A 13,838-nucleotide genomic window follows, 5' to 3' on the forward strand; every position below is an offset into this window, starting at 1 on the left:
TGGCCACCTGCCAGCACCTGCCTCCACTCCCGTCCCTGACCTTCTGAACGCACCCCCCCCCCCCACCCCCACAGAGTGTCGGCTGCGCTCCAAGAGCCCAGCACTTCTCTTGAATGCCGGGCTCTTTTGCCGGCTCTCCCGATCCCCGGGGGCCCAGCTGAACCCCTGGTCGCGCTGCGCAAGGCCCCTCTTAAGAAGGGGTGAAAGGCCTGCAATACCGCAGCACATAGCGCCGCGATATTGACTCGCAGCACCCCAAGATGGATGCGGGGAGCTTCCAGTAGCGCCACTCAATTTCCGGCGCGGGGCACGAATTTTTCGCACCCCGGCGAAGTTAGCGCCCCTCAATTTTTAGCCCAAAGAGTCTGCAAAGGGATATAGATAGAAAAAGTGAGTGGGCAGTAAGGTGGCAGATGGAGTATAATGTAAGGAAATATGAGGCAAATGGCATGTTGGACTTTATTGCAAGGGGGTTGGAGTATAAGAGTAAGGACGTCTTGCTACAATTGTACAGGGCCTTAGTGAGACCACACCTGGAGTACGGTGCACAGTTCTGGTCTCCTTATCTAAGGAAGGATATACTTGCCTTGGAGGCGGTGCAACGAAGGTTCACTAGATTGATTCCTGGGATGAGAGGGCTGTCCTATGATGAGAGATTGTGTAGAATGGGCCTATACTCTCTGGAGTTTAGAAGAATGAGAGGTGATCTCTTTGAAACATTCAAGATTCTGAAGGGGATTGACAGGGTAGATGCTGAGAGGTTGTTTCCCCTGGCTGGAGAGTCTAGAACTAGGGGTCACAGTCTCAGGATAAGGGGTCGGCCATTTAAGACCGAGATGAGGAGGAATTTCTTCACTCAGCGGGTTGCGAATCTTGGGAATTCTCTGCCCCAGAGGGCTGTGAATGCTGAGTCTTTGAGTATATTCAAGGCTGAGATAAATAGATTTTTGGACTCCAGGGGAATCAAGGGATATGGGAATCGGGCAGAAAAGTAGAGTTGAGGTCGATGATCAGCCATGATCTTACTGAATGGCGGAGCAGGCTTGAGGGGCCAGTTGACTTACTCCTGCTCTTATTTCTTATCTTCTTACATTGTGGAACTACTTAATAGTCGAGCAGATAAATGTAACTCTTTGAGTCAAAGCGTTAAGAACAGATTTGGATACCTCAGGGCAAATAGTAGCACACCTGGTGATGGTTTGTGAATAAGAAGAACTTGTATTTATGTAGTTCCTTTCCCATCCTCAGGACACCTCATTATGCTTTACAGCCAGTGAATTACTTTTTGAAGTGTAGTCACTATTGTTATGTAGGCAGATGCGTTAGCCAAATCACACAAGCAGCAATGAGATAAATGGCCAGTTAATCTGTTTGTTGGTGATGTTGATTGATGGATATGTTGGCCAGGACACCGGCAGAACACCTCTATTCTTTTTCAAATAGTGCCATGGGATCTTTTACATCCACCTGAACAGGCAGATGGAGTCTCGGTTTAACCAAAAGGTGGACACTCTGACAGTCTCGCACAGCCTCAGTACTGCAGTGAATTGTTAGCCTAGATTATGTGCTTAAATCCTGAGTGTGCAGCATGAACTCCTGTTCTTCTGATTCAGAGGTGAGAATGCTACGACTGAGCCAAGCTGACACACATGCTCCGTACAATTCAGAGGGGGATGGTCTTTTATCTGACACCTAATTCTCGAGTTCTATTGGTTTACGTGTCAGTTCACTACCAAAACGATCAGAAATGAAGAGACATGGGGTGATTACCAATGAAAGCAATATGCTTGTTTAGATTGTTTTCAACCTTGCCAATTGGAATCGCGACGAGAATTCCAGTGCTCGTTACAACACAGACCATTGTGCCCACAACTGTTTGGGTTCATGGATCACAAAAATAATATTTTGCTACACTCTGAGATCAGAATAGCAATTGGGGACTGCAGCTAGTCTGTGCTGTGCGGTGTCTGGCCTAGAACACTTCAATAGAAAGAAAAAGCAAAGCATCTGTGTCTTTTTACTGAGCTTTAGGAGATTGGGGAATTGCTCCAATTTCTCATGCGCAGAGATGATGCATTTTATTTCTCAATATAATGACCAATACCTGAACTAGGAAAGAGTCCTCCGGGTACAGCGCTGCATTTGTATTTGCATTTGCATTGCAAGGGATAGTTCAAACAGTACAGTCGACAACCTGCAGATAGTGGAGCGATGTCAGTTTCCCCCTTCAGTTGTGATGTAACTGAATAGAACACTCCTGTTATAAAGAAAGAAAGACTTGCATTTATATAGCGCCTTTCACGACCACCGGCTGTCTCAAACCGCTTTACAGCCAATGAAGTACTGTTTGAAGTGTAGGCACCGATGTAATGTAGGAAACGCAGCAGTCAATTTGCGCACAGCAAGCTCCCACAAACAGCAATGTGATAAATGACCAGATAACCTCTTTTTGTTATGTTGATTGAGGGATAAATATTGGCCAGGACACCAGGGATAACTCCCCTGCTCTTCTTCGAAATAGTGCCATGGGATCTTTTACATCCGCCTGAGAGAGCAGACGGGGCCTCGGTTTAACGTCTCATCCGAATGACAGCACCTCCAATAGTGCAGCACTTCCTCAGCACTGCACTGGAGTGGAGTGTCAGCTTAACTTTATGTGTTTAAGTCCCTGGAGTGGGACTTGAACCCACAACCTTCTGATTCAGAGGCGAGTGTGCTACCCACTGAGCCCCCGCTGACACTGTTATGTAAAAGAGCATGCTTGCGATAGATCACTGAAAAATTCGAGCACTGACCCTTCAGTGCTTGGTCCATCAGGAGTCAAAGGTGTGCCTTTAGCTTGATGCGAAACAGTATGCCCAGTGGTAAAGTGCTTGACCTGTGTCTGCTCACTGACCGACTCCCTGAATGACACTTTTAAAATGCACTCCTTCTGTTTCAGCCGCAGCAAAGAAAGTCTGGAGCTTGCAGTCTTGTTCGCAACATGCCCGCTCCATTTCAGGTCCACATCACAACCTGAGGAGACAGGGCCACGGTGATTCTAAGTCAAGCTTTTCATTGTAACTTTACTTGTGCTCGCTGCCATCTCCATATCAGTCAGAGCTGCTCAGTCACCAGGCTCCTAATATCGCGAAACTTCTGACAAAGTGTTATTATATCATGTTAAAGAAGCATTGCACTGTAAATGTTACTATTCTACAGAGTTGGAATAGTGAGAAAAGTTTAATGGAAGATAACACTTTTAGAACCACCTGTTTAATAGGTCAGAATAGCAAAATACTGCGGATGCTGGAAATCCGAAATAACAACAGAAAACGCTGGAAAAACTCAGCAGGTCAGGGCAGCATCTATGGAGAGAGAAACGGAGTTAACGTTTCAGATCGAAGACCCTTCGTCAGAACTGGAAAAAAGCAGGAAATGGAAAGCAAGTTTGGGGGCTGGGAAAAGGGGGAGGGGGATGAAAGAACAAAAGGGAAGGTCAGTGATAGGATAGAAAGCAGGAGAGGTTAAGAGACATTGAGAGACAAGGGGAGGTGGAAATGGGACAAGTTAAGGAATAAAGGATGGCTCTAGATGAAGTGTGAATTGTGCTGGCAGAATGTGGTTTTCTGCATCCTTTTCAAGTGTGTTCTGTGACTTGTACAGTGGGGAATGTACTTTGAGACGAAAGGCGGTTGTATCGTTGTGATATACTTTCTTTTGCATTCCAGGTTTTACTGACTCCTCCGATGCTGGTAACAACAGGAAGAAAATAAGTTGCATTGAGATGTTTTAAACAGCAAGAAAGGTAGGATTCTTGTCTGTTGGACTGTGACATATTGAGGCCTTTCACTTTCGTGAATTAGAACTCAACATTTTCATTGTATTGTGCTTCATAGGTCAGGGTATTTCCTAAACAGTGAGAAGCTAGGAACTGTGGAGGAGCAGAGCGATTTAGGAGTCCATGTACAGAAATCATCAAAAACTAGTGGATAGGCACATAAAATAATCAAACCGGTTAATGGAATGTTAACCTTTTTCTCAAGGGGGCTGGAATACAAAGAGGTGGAAGTTATGCTACAGTTGCATTAAGCGCTGGTCAGACTGCATCTGGAGTATTGTGTTCAGTTTTAGGCACCTCACCTCGGGAAGGGTATATTGGCCTTGGAGGGGCAGCGCAGATTCACCAGAATGATACCGGGGCTTAGAGGGTTCAATTATAAGAACAGGTTGCATAGGCTAGGCTTGTATTCCCTTGAATATAGAAGATTAAGGGGTGCTCTAATTGAGGTGTTTAAGATGATTAAAAGATTTGATAGGATAGGTAGAGAGAAATTATTTTAACTCTTCCACAAACAGAAAATTTCATGTTATTAAGACCTATCATTGCTTAGAATTTCTGGTTTATCATTTTTTCTCTCCAGAATATTGATTTCATTGCTTGAATGAATCGTTTCTGACTGGCATTTGTCAAAGAGCAGACTACTGGATAATTGGAGTAACAGCTCATGACTATTGAGTCAATTTTTGCATTCCAGGAGAACTAAAGCATCTTTTTGCTGTGGTCTGATGTTAACTGGACACAGGCCTGTTCCTGCTGCTGATAACTAGCCAATACTGAACGTCGTGGGATCTGGTTACATTTCTCAATGCCCAAAACACTCCACAGGAACTTTTCTTACAACGCAGGCTGCTAGGAATTACAGTTCTACTGCCTCTGAAAGCTAAATATTTGATCCCTGACAGCTTGCCTCTGTCATTCCAACAGGCCACTCTTTCCTTGAAGCAGGACTGCTTTCACTCCATTTTGCGTAGTCTCTCGGGAGAATCCGCATAGCTGTGTCCTCGGTAGTCTCCTACTTGATTTGCTCAAGTCCCTGTTCAGACACTGGGACTGATGCTGTCAAGCTGTGCACATATGCTGTTACTTCATCATCACTGGCATTCTGACAATCTTTACCAGGGTCTCACACCAAGCTATCAGCTGCATGCATTCATTTGCCAGAAGTATACGTCACATCTAGTTCCTATCTCTGTAATTTTCTATTCTTTACGAACAATCGCGGAGTGATTTTTTTTTTTAAATAGCAACTTGCGACCAATTTTGATTTTGAACTATACTGTATATGCCAGTCTCCTTTCGTGTTCCTCAGGGTGAGTCAGAAAATACGTGTGACGCCTACAGAAATGCACGGTACACTCAACTTTAATATATTACTAATGGTTCTCTTGTGACATTGCTCATACTAAATCAGAGGATACACCGGGCTAGAAATTCGGCTCCTTTGCGCCTGCCGTTAGCGCCCCCGCAAATGGGTTTGCGACCGGGCGTGGCGCTATCAACATCTCCCGCTAAATTTGGTGGGAGTTTTGCGGCGGCGGTAAGACATTGCGCCCCAATCTCCTGCGCCCGGAGATCATGACTTCATTGCCGTGCGCAGTGCCCCGGTTGAAAAATTCACTCTCCCACCCGCACTCCCCCCCCCCCCCCCCCCGCTTGTGCATCTGCCGTTAACAACGGCAGGTAGAGGAGGCGGCTTTCGGTCGGATGTCCCCTGGAGGAGTGCTATTTAAAGGCGTCCACACCCGGTGTAGTTTTCGTCGGCCAGCAATGCTGCGTTGTTAGTTTCACATAGGCAAAGAGGCCTTTTGACCAATTTGCCCGTTTTTAATTTCAACGAGTGTTCTGGTACATAAAGATTCTTGAGTTTCATTGAGGGGAGATTTGAAAGTGCAATATTTGGATCTTTTCATGGGGGCTGCACTGGCACTGGACCTCGCCCTCCAGCATCAATGACAGAGGCAACTGAGGCATAGAGAAAGAGTGCAAAATGTGGCCAGAGGTAGGAGGGCCAATAGGGCTCTCAACAGGAGGCCTTACCCACCCAGGGTATTCCGGCAGCAGTTCTCCTACATGACTTTTACTGAGGACAAGTGGGTTAGAAGGCTCCACTTCAGCAAGGATGTGGTCACAGAGCTCTGCTTCCTCCTGCAGCCAGACCTCGAGCCTCAGATCAGGACCACCACGGCTCTCTCAGTGGCAGTCAAGGTCACCGTCGCCCTCAATTTCTACGCCAGCGGATCATTCCAGTGTGCAACAGGCGACATCTCCAACATCTCCCAGTTTGCCGTCCATTGCTCCATTCATCAGATCACAGATGCTCTGTACGGAAGGAGAAGGGACTACATTTCCTTCCCCATGACCGGAGAGAAGCAGCACGAGCGTGCATGTGGCTTTGCCAGGATAGCGGGCTTCCCCATGGTGCAGGGTGCCATTGACTGCACCCACATTGCTTTGCAGGCACCTCATAGCAATCCTAAGGTATTCAGTAACCGCAAAGGCTACCACTCACTTAATGAGCAGGTGGTGTGAGACCACACATGGCGAATCCTGACCGTCAATGCCCGCTATCCTGGCAGCTGCCACGATGCCTTCATCCTGCATCAGACGGGTGTGCCAGATCTGTTCCAGCCACCACATGAAGCTTGCGGCTGGCTGCTGGGAGATAAGGGCTATCCACTCTCCGCCTGGCTCATGACTCCCCTCCGCAACCCCAATACTTATGCCCAGCACTTATATAATGAGAGCCATGCTGCCACCAGGAACATCATTGAGCAGACCATCGGCGTGCTCAAGCAATTGTTCCGCTGCCTTGACCGCTCGGGAGGCGCCCTCCAGCACTCGGCTGAGCGGGTGTCACTTTTCGTCATTGTCTGTTGCATGCTGCACAACTTAGCCATTATGAGGGCGCAGCCATTGCCAGCAAGCTTAGCTGCACCACCTCAGAAGGAGGAGGAGGAGGAGGAAGAAGAGGAGTAGGAGGAACAGGAGGAAGAACAGCAGCGATGGAGGAGGCAGCCACTCAATCGGCGTTCTGCAAGGTCGGTCCGTGATCGCCTCATCAGACTTTGTTTCCAGTGACTTCGAGTCCTCGTTTCGGTTGCTGGGTACGTCGCCATCATTCCATACCACACCCCAGAACTGAACTGAGACACAGCACCAAATCTGCAACATTCCAGTAATAAATTTATCAAAAACCATTAACCACATATATACAACAAAGAAATGTCATGTTTCAGGACCAGCATGAGAAGCGGCTCAAAGGTGGCCCAAAACTAGACATGAGCCACCACAGGCCAAAAACTGAGATGCTGAGATGAGTGGAGAGGGGGTCAATTTTTCTCATGAATGTGCAAACCCTTGCCTCCCCTCTTTATAGTCGGTCCCCTTTCCTAATCTAGTGCTCCTATAATAGTATCTCCCCAGTGGCTGCAGCAGGGCTGGTGGAAGGCTGCTGAATGTCAGTGCCAGAGACTATAGATAGCCTTGCAGGATGTCCTTGACCAGCCCTGGGCCTGGAAGGTCCGGCTGTACATTGTACCATCTCAGGCTGGGTGGCGGCAGTCTGGGCTGGCTGGATGACAGGCAGTGACAAGTGCAATGCCGGAGTGGTAGTGGTGGGATCAGGAATGCTGTCATCCTGAGAGAGGACAGCAGGTTCCTGCTCCACTGACCCACTCCCACTCCCCTGGGGCAGCACCTCAGCATCCCTACCAATCTGCTGCAACACAGATTGCTGGGCTGCTGTGACACCGTGAGATCCCCGGTGGACTGTGGTGGACCCAGCGATGATGGCAGCAGTCAGCGCTTTCGTGGCATCAAGCTGAGACTGTATGAGAGCAGTCTGAGACTCGATGCCACCAACCATTGACTGCATTACAGCACTAAGACATTGCGTGGCTTCCGCCTGTGCTGCAATGGAAGCTGCCACATCGCCCGTGACATGCGTCATGAGGTCTGGATCCGCACGGTCTCTCTGGGAGTCCATCATCCTTTGCAGACTGGAAATGATGGGCTCCATGGTATGCGCAGAGATCTGAGCAGTGTTGGAGGTGGACTCCTCCACGCTCCTTACCATTGCCGACAGGCTTTCGGGCACCCTTGCCATTGCACCTATCATCTCAGTGTGCATGCTCATCACCCTTCTTGTGAACGCCTCCCATCGAGGTCCTCATCTGAGTCCTGTGCCGCAGAACTCGCGCACGAACTCACCCTCCAGGGAGCTGGCTCCTGAGCTACCCTTTCCCCCTGGCCTTGCTAAAGCCTGCTCGTCCCTGGTGCATCACCCAGTGCAGACCCCTCTACTAAACTTGCCTCTAAAGATCGGGTAGTGCCAGTATCTGAGGTGGTGACTGTGGGTGAGAGATGCAGTGACACGGTGCTTTGATCCTCCTCCTCTCCTTCCTCATTCTCAGCGGGAGGCTCAGGGACAGGCTGGTCATCTGGTTGTTGATTATCTGAAGGCATAAAGGCACAATACTCGCGTTAAGGTGAGGACAGGGGGGCAGGAATGCAGCAAGGAATGCAGACATTCTCAGTGAGTCGCAGCACTCGCTCCTGAAGGTCTGAGAGCTCCTGGAGCTGTGCATCAACCCTGCCTGTCCTCTACTGCTCCCTCCTATTGTGAGCCATCTTGGCCTGCAAGAGAAACAAATGTGTTTGAGTCAGAGTCCAGCTATGTGTTTGGGAGATATGCCTGTCGTCGTTGAATAGCTGTGATTGTAGGCAAGGCGTGAGATGTGGATGTGAGTTTGAGTAGGTGAAGATGTTTGATGGATGAGTGGTGGCGGTGTGGTTCTTTGCGCAGTGTGCACAGACTGAGGTTCAGATGCTGGCGTGTAGGAGCTGTTGAAGCATGTACTTACCTTGACCACCCGAGTGAGGTCATTGAATTTCTTCCAGCACTGTGTCAGGCTGCGTTCCACCACACTACTGGCCGAGACCTCCTGGGCCATTTCACTCCACAATGCCCTGAAGACCTGAGACGATGGCCTCCTTCCAGTGGCCGGGAACAGCATTGCCCTCCTTCGCTCCACTCCAGCCACCAATGCCACGTCTGTGAACTGACGAGCTCTCTCCCTGGGAGTGGGAACAGCCATAGCCATCAGGGCATTCACTTGCTCGCAGGTCGCCTCAAAGCCAGCAATGCTGAAAATGAGTATCTGCACAATGATGAAACCTCCCCTTTAAGAGCAGTGTGAAGGATCATTGCTGAATGCATTGCACATGAAATTTATTAGCGTCTGGTAGTCGCTCCCCTGTAGCACCCCACTGAGGTCATTAGCGCTTGATTTAGTGCCCCACTTCCTTCCTGGGGCGCTAACACCCAATTTAGTAGAAGTTCAGAATCCTTAGCGCCTGGCGCTAAATTTTCAAAATTTCAAAAAGTTAGCGCCCCAAATGGGTGATATCCAATTTCACCCCCATTCTTTCTTTTACCTAACACTGTACTGCAACTTCTCTTTCTCTTCTGTTCAGTTTGTAGTTTTTCTTCTGGTTTTCTGCCCCTCTCTTTTTCTGGTTCTCTCTCTCTCTCGTTCTCTTTTGGTACTGATCTGTCTTTTTCAGGCTTTCTTGTGTCATAGAATCATAGCATACTACAGCGCAGAAGGAGGCCATTCAGCCCATCGAGTCTGCGCCGGCTCTTCCGTAGAACAGTCCAGTTATTCCCACTCCCACACTCTCTCCCCATATCCCTGCAATTTTTTCTCCTTAAAGTATTTATCCAATTCCCTTTTGGGGAAAGATAGTGGCTGGTATGGCAGGGACGGCAGAATTCTCTAGTGGTGACTATAGGGCAGCGAGGTGAAGGAGGCATCCAGCCAGTGGTACAAGGTGGCAGACCATGCATACCTGCTCGGCTGGGAGGCTATAGGCTCTGTAACCTGGTGGTAAGCACGAGGCGACAGATGACAAGAGGTGGGAGGCGGTAGGCGGGAGTGGGAAAGGGCGAGCGGCAGGAAGGAATGGGTACTCCCGAGTATTTGGGCCGGAGATGGAAAGAGCAAGAGGTAGAAAAAAATGGGGGTCTGTAAGAGGCAGAGGGTGATGATCGGTTGCTTCAGATAGAAGGCAGTAGCGGGGCCAGTGAAAGGAAAAGTAACAGGAAGAAATAGGCCCTCAGTGTGGAAGGAGGGCGTAGGAACATGCAGCTCCCCTCATGTCCACAGATTTAGGGAAGCCTCTGATATCTAAGTGGCTTTCCCCAAAGTTAAGGGGTAACCCCTGAAGGAAATGTTTCTCCTGTAATTCGAAGCCTGTTCCTGGCCTTGTCCAAGAACTGACTTTTGAAGTGGAGGGAGCAGGATTATCTAAAGGGCTTCCCCACAACTTTGGGGTAGGCCCTGTTATTTAAAACTGGAAATGCATTAAGTAACAGGGCCCCACCTAAATTCTTGGGTAAACCCTTTGGGGAATCCTGAGCATTTCAAAAGCTTGTTTCCAGAAACCAGCTTTTTGATTGCAGTTTGGGGGAGGGAGGGGGAAGAAGAAGGTTCCTGCGTTGAAGGGGTTGTCTTATGAAGAAAGGTTGAGCAGGTTGGGCCTATACTCATTGGAGTTTAGAAGAATGAGAGGTGATCTTATTGAAACATATAAGATTCTGAGGAGGCTTGACAGGGTTGATGCTGAGAGGATGTTTCCCCTCGTGGGGTATCTAGAACTAGGGGGCAGTTTCAGAATAAGGGGTCACCCATTTAAGACGGAGATGAGGAGGAATTTCTTCTCAGAGGGTCGTGAATCTTTGGAATTCTCTACCTCAGAGAGCTGTGGAGGTTGAGTCAGTGAATATATTCAAGGCAAAGATAGACAGATATTTGAGCTACAGGGGAGTCAAGGGTTATGGGGAACAGGCAGGACAGTGGAGTTGAGGCCAAGTTCAGATCAGCCGTGATCTTATTGAATGGCGGAGCAGGCTCGAGGGGACAAATGGAGCAGACATCATGGAGGGGCTATCAAGCCTGTAAGATTCACAGCAGGTGAGCCAATGGACAGCGCTGCAGTGGAAGACTCCGCCTTGTGTGGAGACAGAGTAGGCTTGAGATCGGGAAGAGGGAGCTCAGCAAGGTTGCAGGAGCAGACTGCCAGCAGGGGAAAGAGAAGCAAGGTGGCTGAGGAGAGCTGTGGGTAAAAATGGGCTGGAAAAGTTTTTAAAAAACAAGAAAAATAAAATTGAATTACTACATAAAAACATTCAACCAACAACCAACTGAAATATAACATGGCCACTGGGGTTGGAGGAGAGGGAGTTACATAGATACATAGATACATAGAAGATAGGAGCAGGAGTAGGCCATTCGGCCCTTCGTGCCTGCTCCGCCATTTAATGAGATCATGGCTGATCCTTTAATTCAGTATCCCGTCCCCGCCTTCTCTCCGTAACCCTTAACCCCTTTTGCCCGTAGAAATATATCTAATTCCCTCTTAAATATATTTAATGAGTTGGCGTACACTGCCCTCTGTGGCAATGAGTTCCACAGGTTCACCACTCTCTGAGTGAAGAAATTCCCCCTCATCTCTGTCCTAAATGGTTTAGCCCTTATCCTTAAATTATGTCCTCTAGTTCTGTTCTCACCCGCCAAGGGAAACATTCCTTCTGCATCCAGTCTGTCTAGACCTGTCAGAATTTTATACACTTCTATGAGGTCCCCTCTCAATCTTCTAAACTCCAGTGTGTACATCCCTAAACTACATAGTCTCTCCTCATAGGTCATTCCCGCCATTCCTGGTATCAGCCTGGTGAATCGCCGCTGCACCCCCTCCATGGCAAGAACATCCTTCCTCAGATGAGGCGACCAAAACTGTACACAGTACTCGAGGTGTGGTCTCACCAGTGCCCTGTACAGCTGCAGCAAGGTATCCCTGTTCCTGTATTCTAACCCTTTTGCTATGAAGGCCAGCATACCGTTTGCCTTCTTGACCGCCTGTTGCACCTGCATGCTCGCCTTCAGTGACTGGTGTACAAGAACACCCAGGTCTCTCTGTACTTCCCCCTCTCCCAATCTATTGCCATTTAAATAATAATTTGCCCTCCCGTTCCTGCACCCAAGGTGGATAACTTCGCACTTGTCCACATTATAGTGCATCTGCCATTTATCCGCCCAATCGCCCAGTCTGTCCAAATCGCTCTGGAGCTTCCTGGTCTCTTCCTCTGAGCCCACCCCACCTCCTAGTTTAGTGTCGTCTGCAAATTTGGAAATGCTGCATCCGACTCCCTGATCCAGGTCATTAATGTAAATTGTGAACAGCTGGGGGCCCAGGACAGATACCTGTGGTACCCCACTTGTTACTGCCTGCCATTCAGAAAATGAGCCGTTTATTCCAACTCTCTGTTTTCTATCTGACAGCCAGTTCCCTATCCACGCCAAAACTTTCCCCTTTATCCCATGAGCCTCAATTTTCCATGCTAATCTTTTATGTGGGACCTTATCGAAGGCCTTTTGGAAGTCCAGGTACACCACATCTACTGGCTCTCCCCCATCTATTCTACCAGTTACTCCCTCAAAAAATTCCAATAGATTAGTCAAGCACGATTTACCCTTTGTAAATCCATGTTGACTCTGTCCTATCCTGTCCCCATTTGCTAAGTGCTCCGCTATTTCATCCTTAATGATGGACTCCAGCATTTTGCCCACAACTGATGTAAGGCTTACAGGTCTGTAATTACCTGCTTTTTCCCTACCCCCCTTTTTGAATAGTGGGGTAACGTTAGCTACCCTCCAATCCATCGGCACTGTTCCCGAGTCTAATGAATTCTGAAAAATCATCCTTAGTGCATCCGCTATCTCTAGGGCCACCTCCTTCAGTACCCTAGGATGCATGTTATCAGGCCCTGGGGATTTGTCCACCTTCAATCCCTTTAGCTTCCTTAACACCATATCCTTAGAGATATTGATTTGCGTCAGTTCCTCCTTTGCCAATGTCCCTATTTTTCCCGATATCCCAGGGAGGTTTTTTGTGTCTTCCTTCGTAAAGACTGACCCAAAGTATGCATTTAGTTGATCTGCCATTTCCTTATTTCCCATTATATATTCCCCCGTATCTGACTGCAATGGACCAACTTTGGTTTTCACCAGTCTTTTCCTTTTGATATATTTATAAAAGCTTTTGGAGTTAGTTTTTATATTTTCCGCCAGCTTATTTTCGTAAGCTATTTTGCCCCTCTTGATCATGCCCTTTGCCCTCCTTTGCTCTATCTTAAACTGTTCCCAATCTTCCGCTCTGGCGCTTTTTTTGGCTATTTTATACGCCCTATCTTTGGATTTTATGCTGTCTCTAATTTCCCCTGTTATCCACGGTTGAGTCACCTTTTTAGATTTCCTTTTATGCCAGATTGGTATAAACAATTTTTGCAATTTTGTCATTCTATCTTTAAATGTTTGCCATTGTTTATCTACCTCCAGTCCTCTCAGGAACGTTGTCCAATCAGACCTACTCAGTTCCCGTCTCATGGCATCATAATTCCCCTTGTTTAAATTCAGGACCTTAGTCTCTGAGTCAATTTCTTCGCTCTCCATTTCGAGTGAGAAATCGATCATGTTATGATCGCTCTGACCCAAGGGTCCCCGTACAACAAGATTACTGATTAGTCCCTTCTCATTGCACAGTACCCAGTCCAATATAGCCTGTTCCCGAGTTGGTTCCTCGACATATTGATCCAGATAACCATCCCTTAAACACTCAAGGAATTCCTCCTCCTCATTATTTTTACTGATTAGGCTAGTCCAATCTATATGTAAGTTAAAGTCACCTATGATGACAGCTGTGCTCTTATTGCACGCTTCTCTAATTTCCCTCGTGATGCCCTCCCTAACCTCTATTTTACTATTTGGAGGCCTATATACCACTCCTATTAATGTTTTTCGCCCCTCGCTATTTCTTAGCTCCACCCATATAGATTCTGTATTAACTGAGTTAATATCCTTCCTTTCAATTGCATTTATCCCCTCTTTTACTAGCAATGCTACCCCTCCTCCCTTTCTTTTTTGTCGATCCTTCCTAAATACTGAATACCCCTGTA

The 13,838-nt window shown here is 47.8% G+C and overlaps 1 protein-coding gene across 11 annotated transcripts in view; it reads left to right on the top strand.

The window, feature by feature from the left end:
* Positions 1-13,838, top strand: part of tenm3 (teneurin transmembrane protein 3) — a 2,019,778-nt gene that overhangs the window by 1,289,779 nt on the left and 716,161 nt on the right. For all 11 annotated transcript variants that reach the window (XM_085979187.1, XM_085978950.1, XM_085979196.1 and 8 more), the window contains one exon: positions 3,711-3,787. The gene's annotated coding sequence lies outside the window, so the exon portion shown is untranslated. The remainder of the gene's footprint in view (positions 1-3,710; positions 3,788-13,838) is intronic.

Source organism: Somniosus microcephalus, chromosome 1 (assembly GCF_052327205.1).
Source record: "Somniosus microcephalus isolate GS21.2 chromosome 1, FLI_Smic_1.0, whole genome shotgun sequence".
Lineage (NCBI taxonomy): Eukaryota > Metazoa > Chordata > Chondrichthyes > Squaliformes > Somniosidae > Somniosus > Somniosus microcephalus.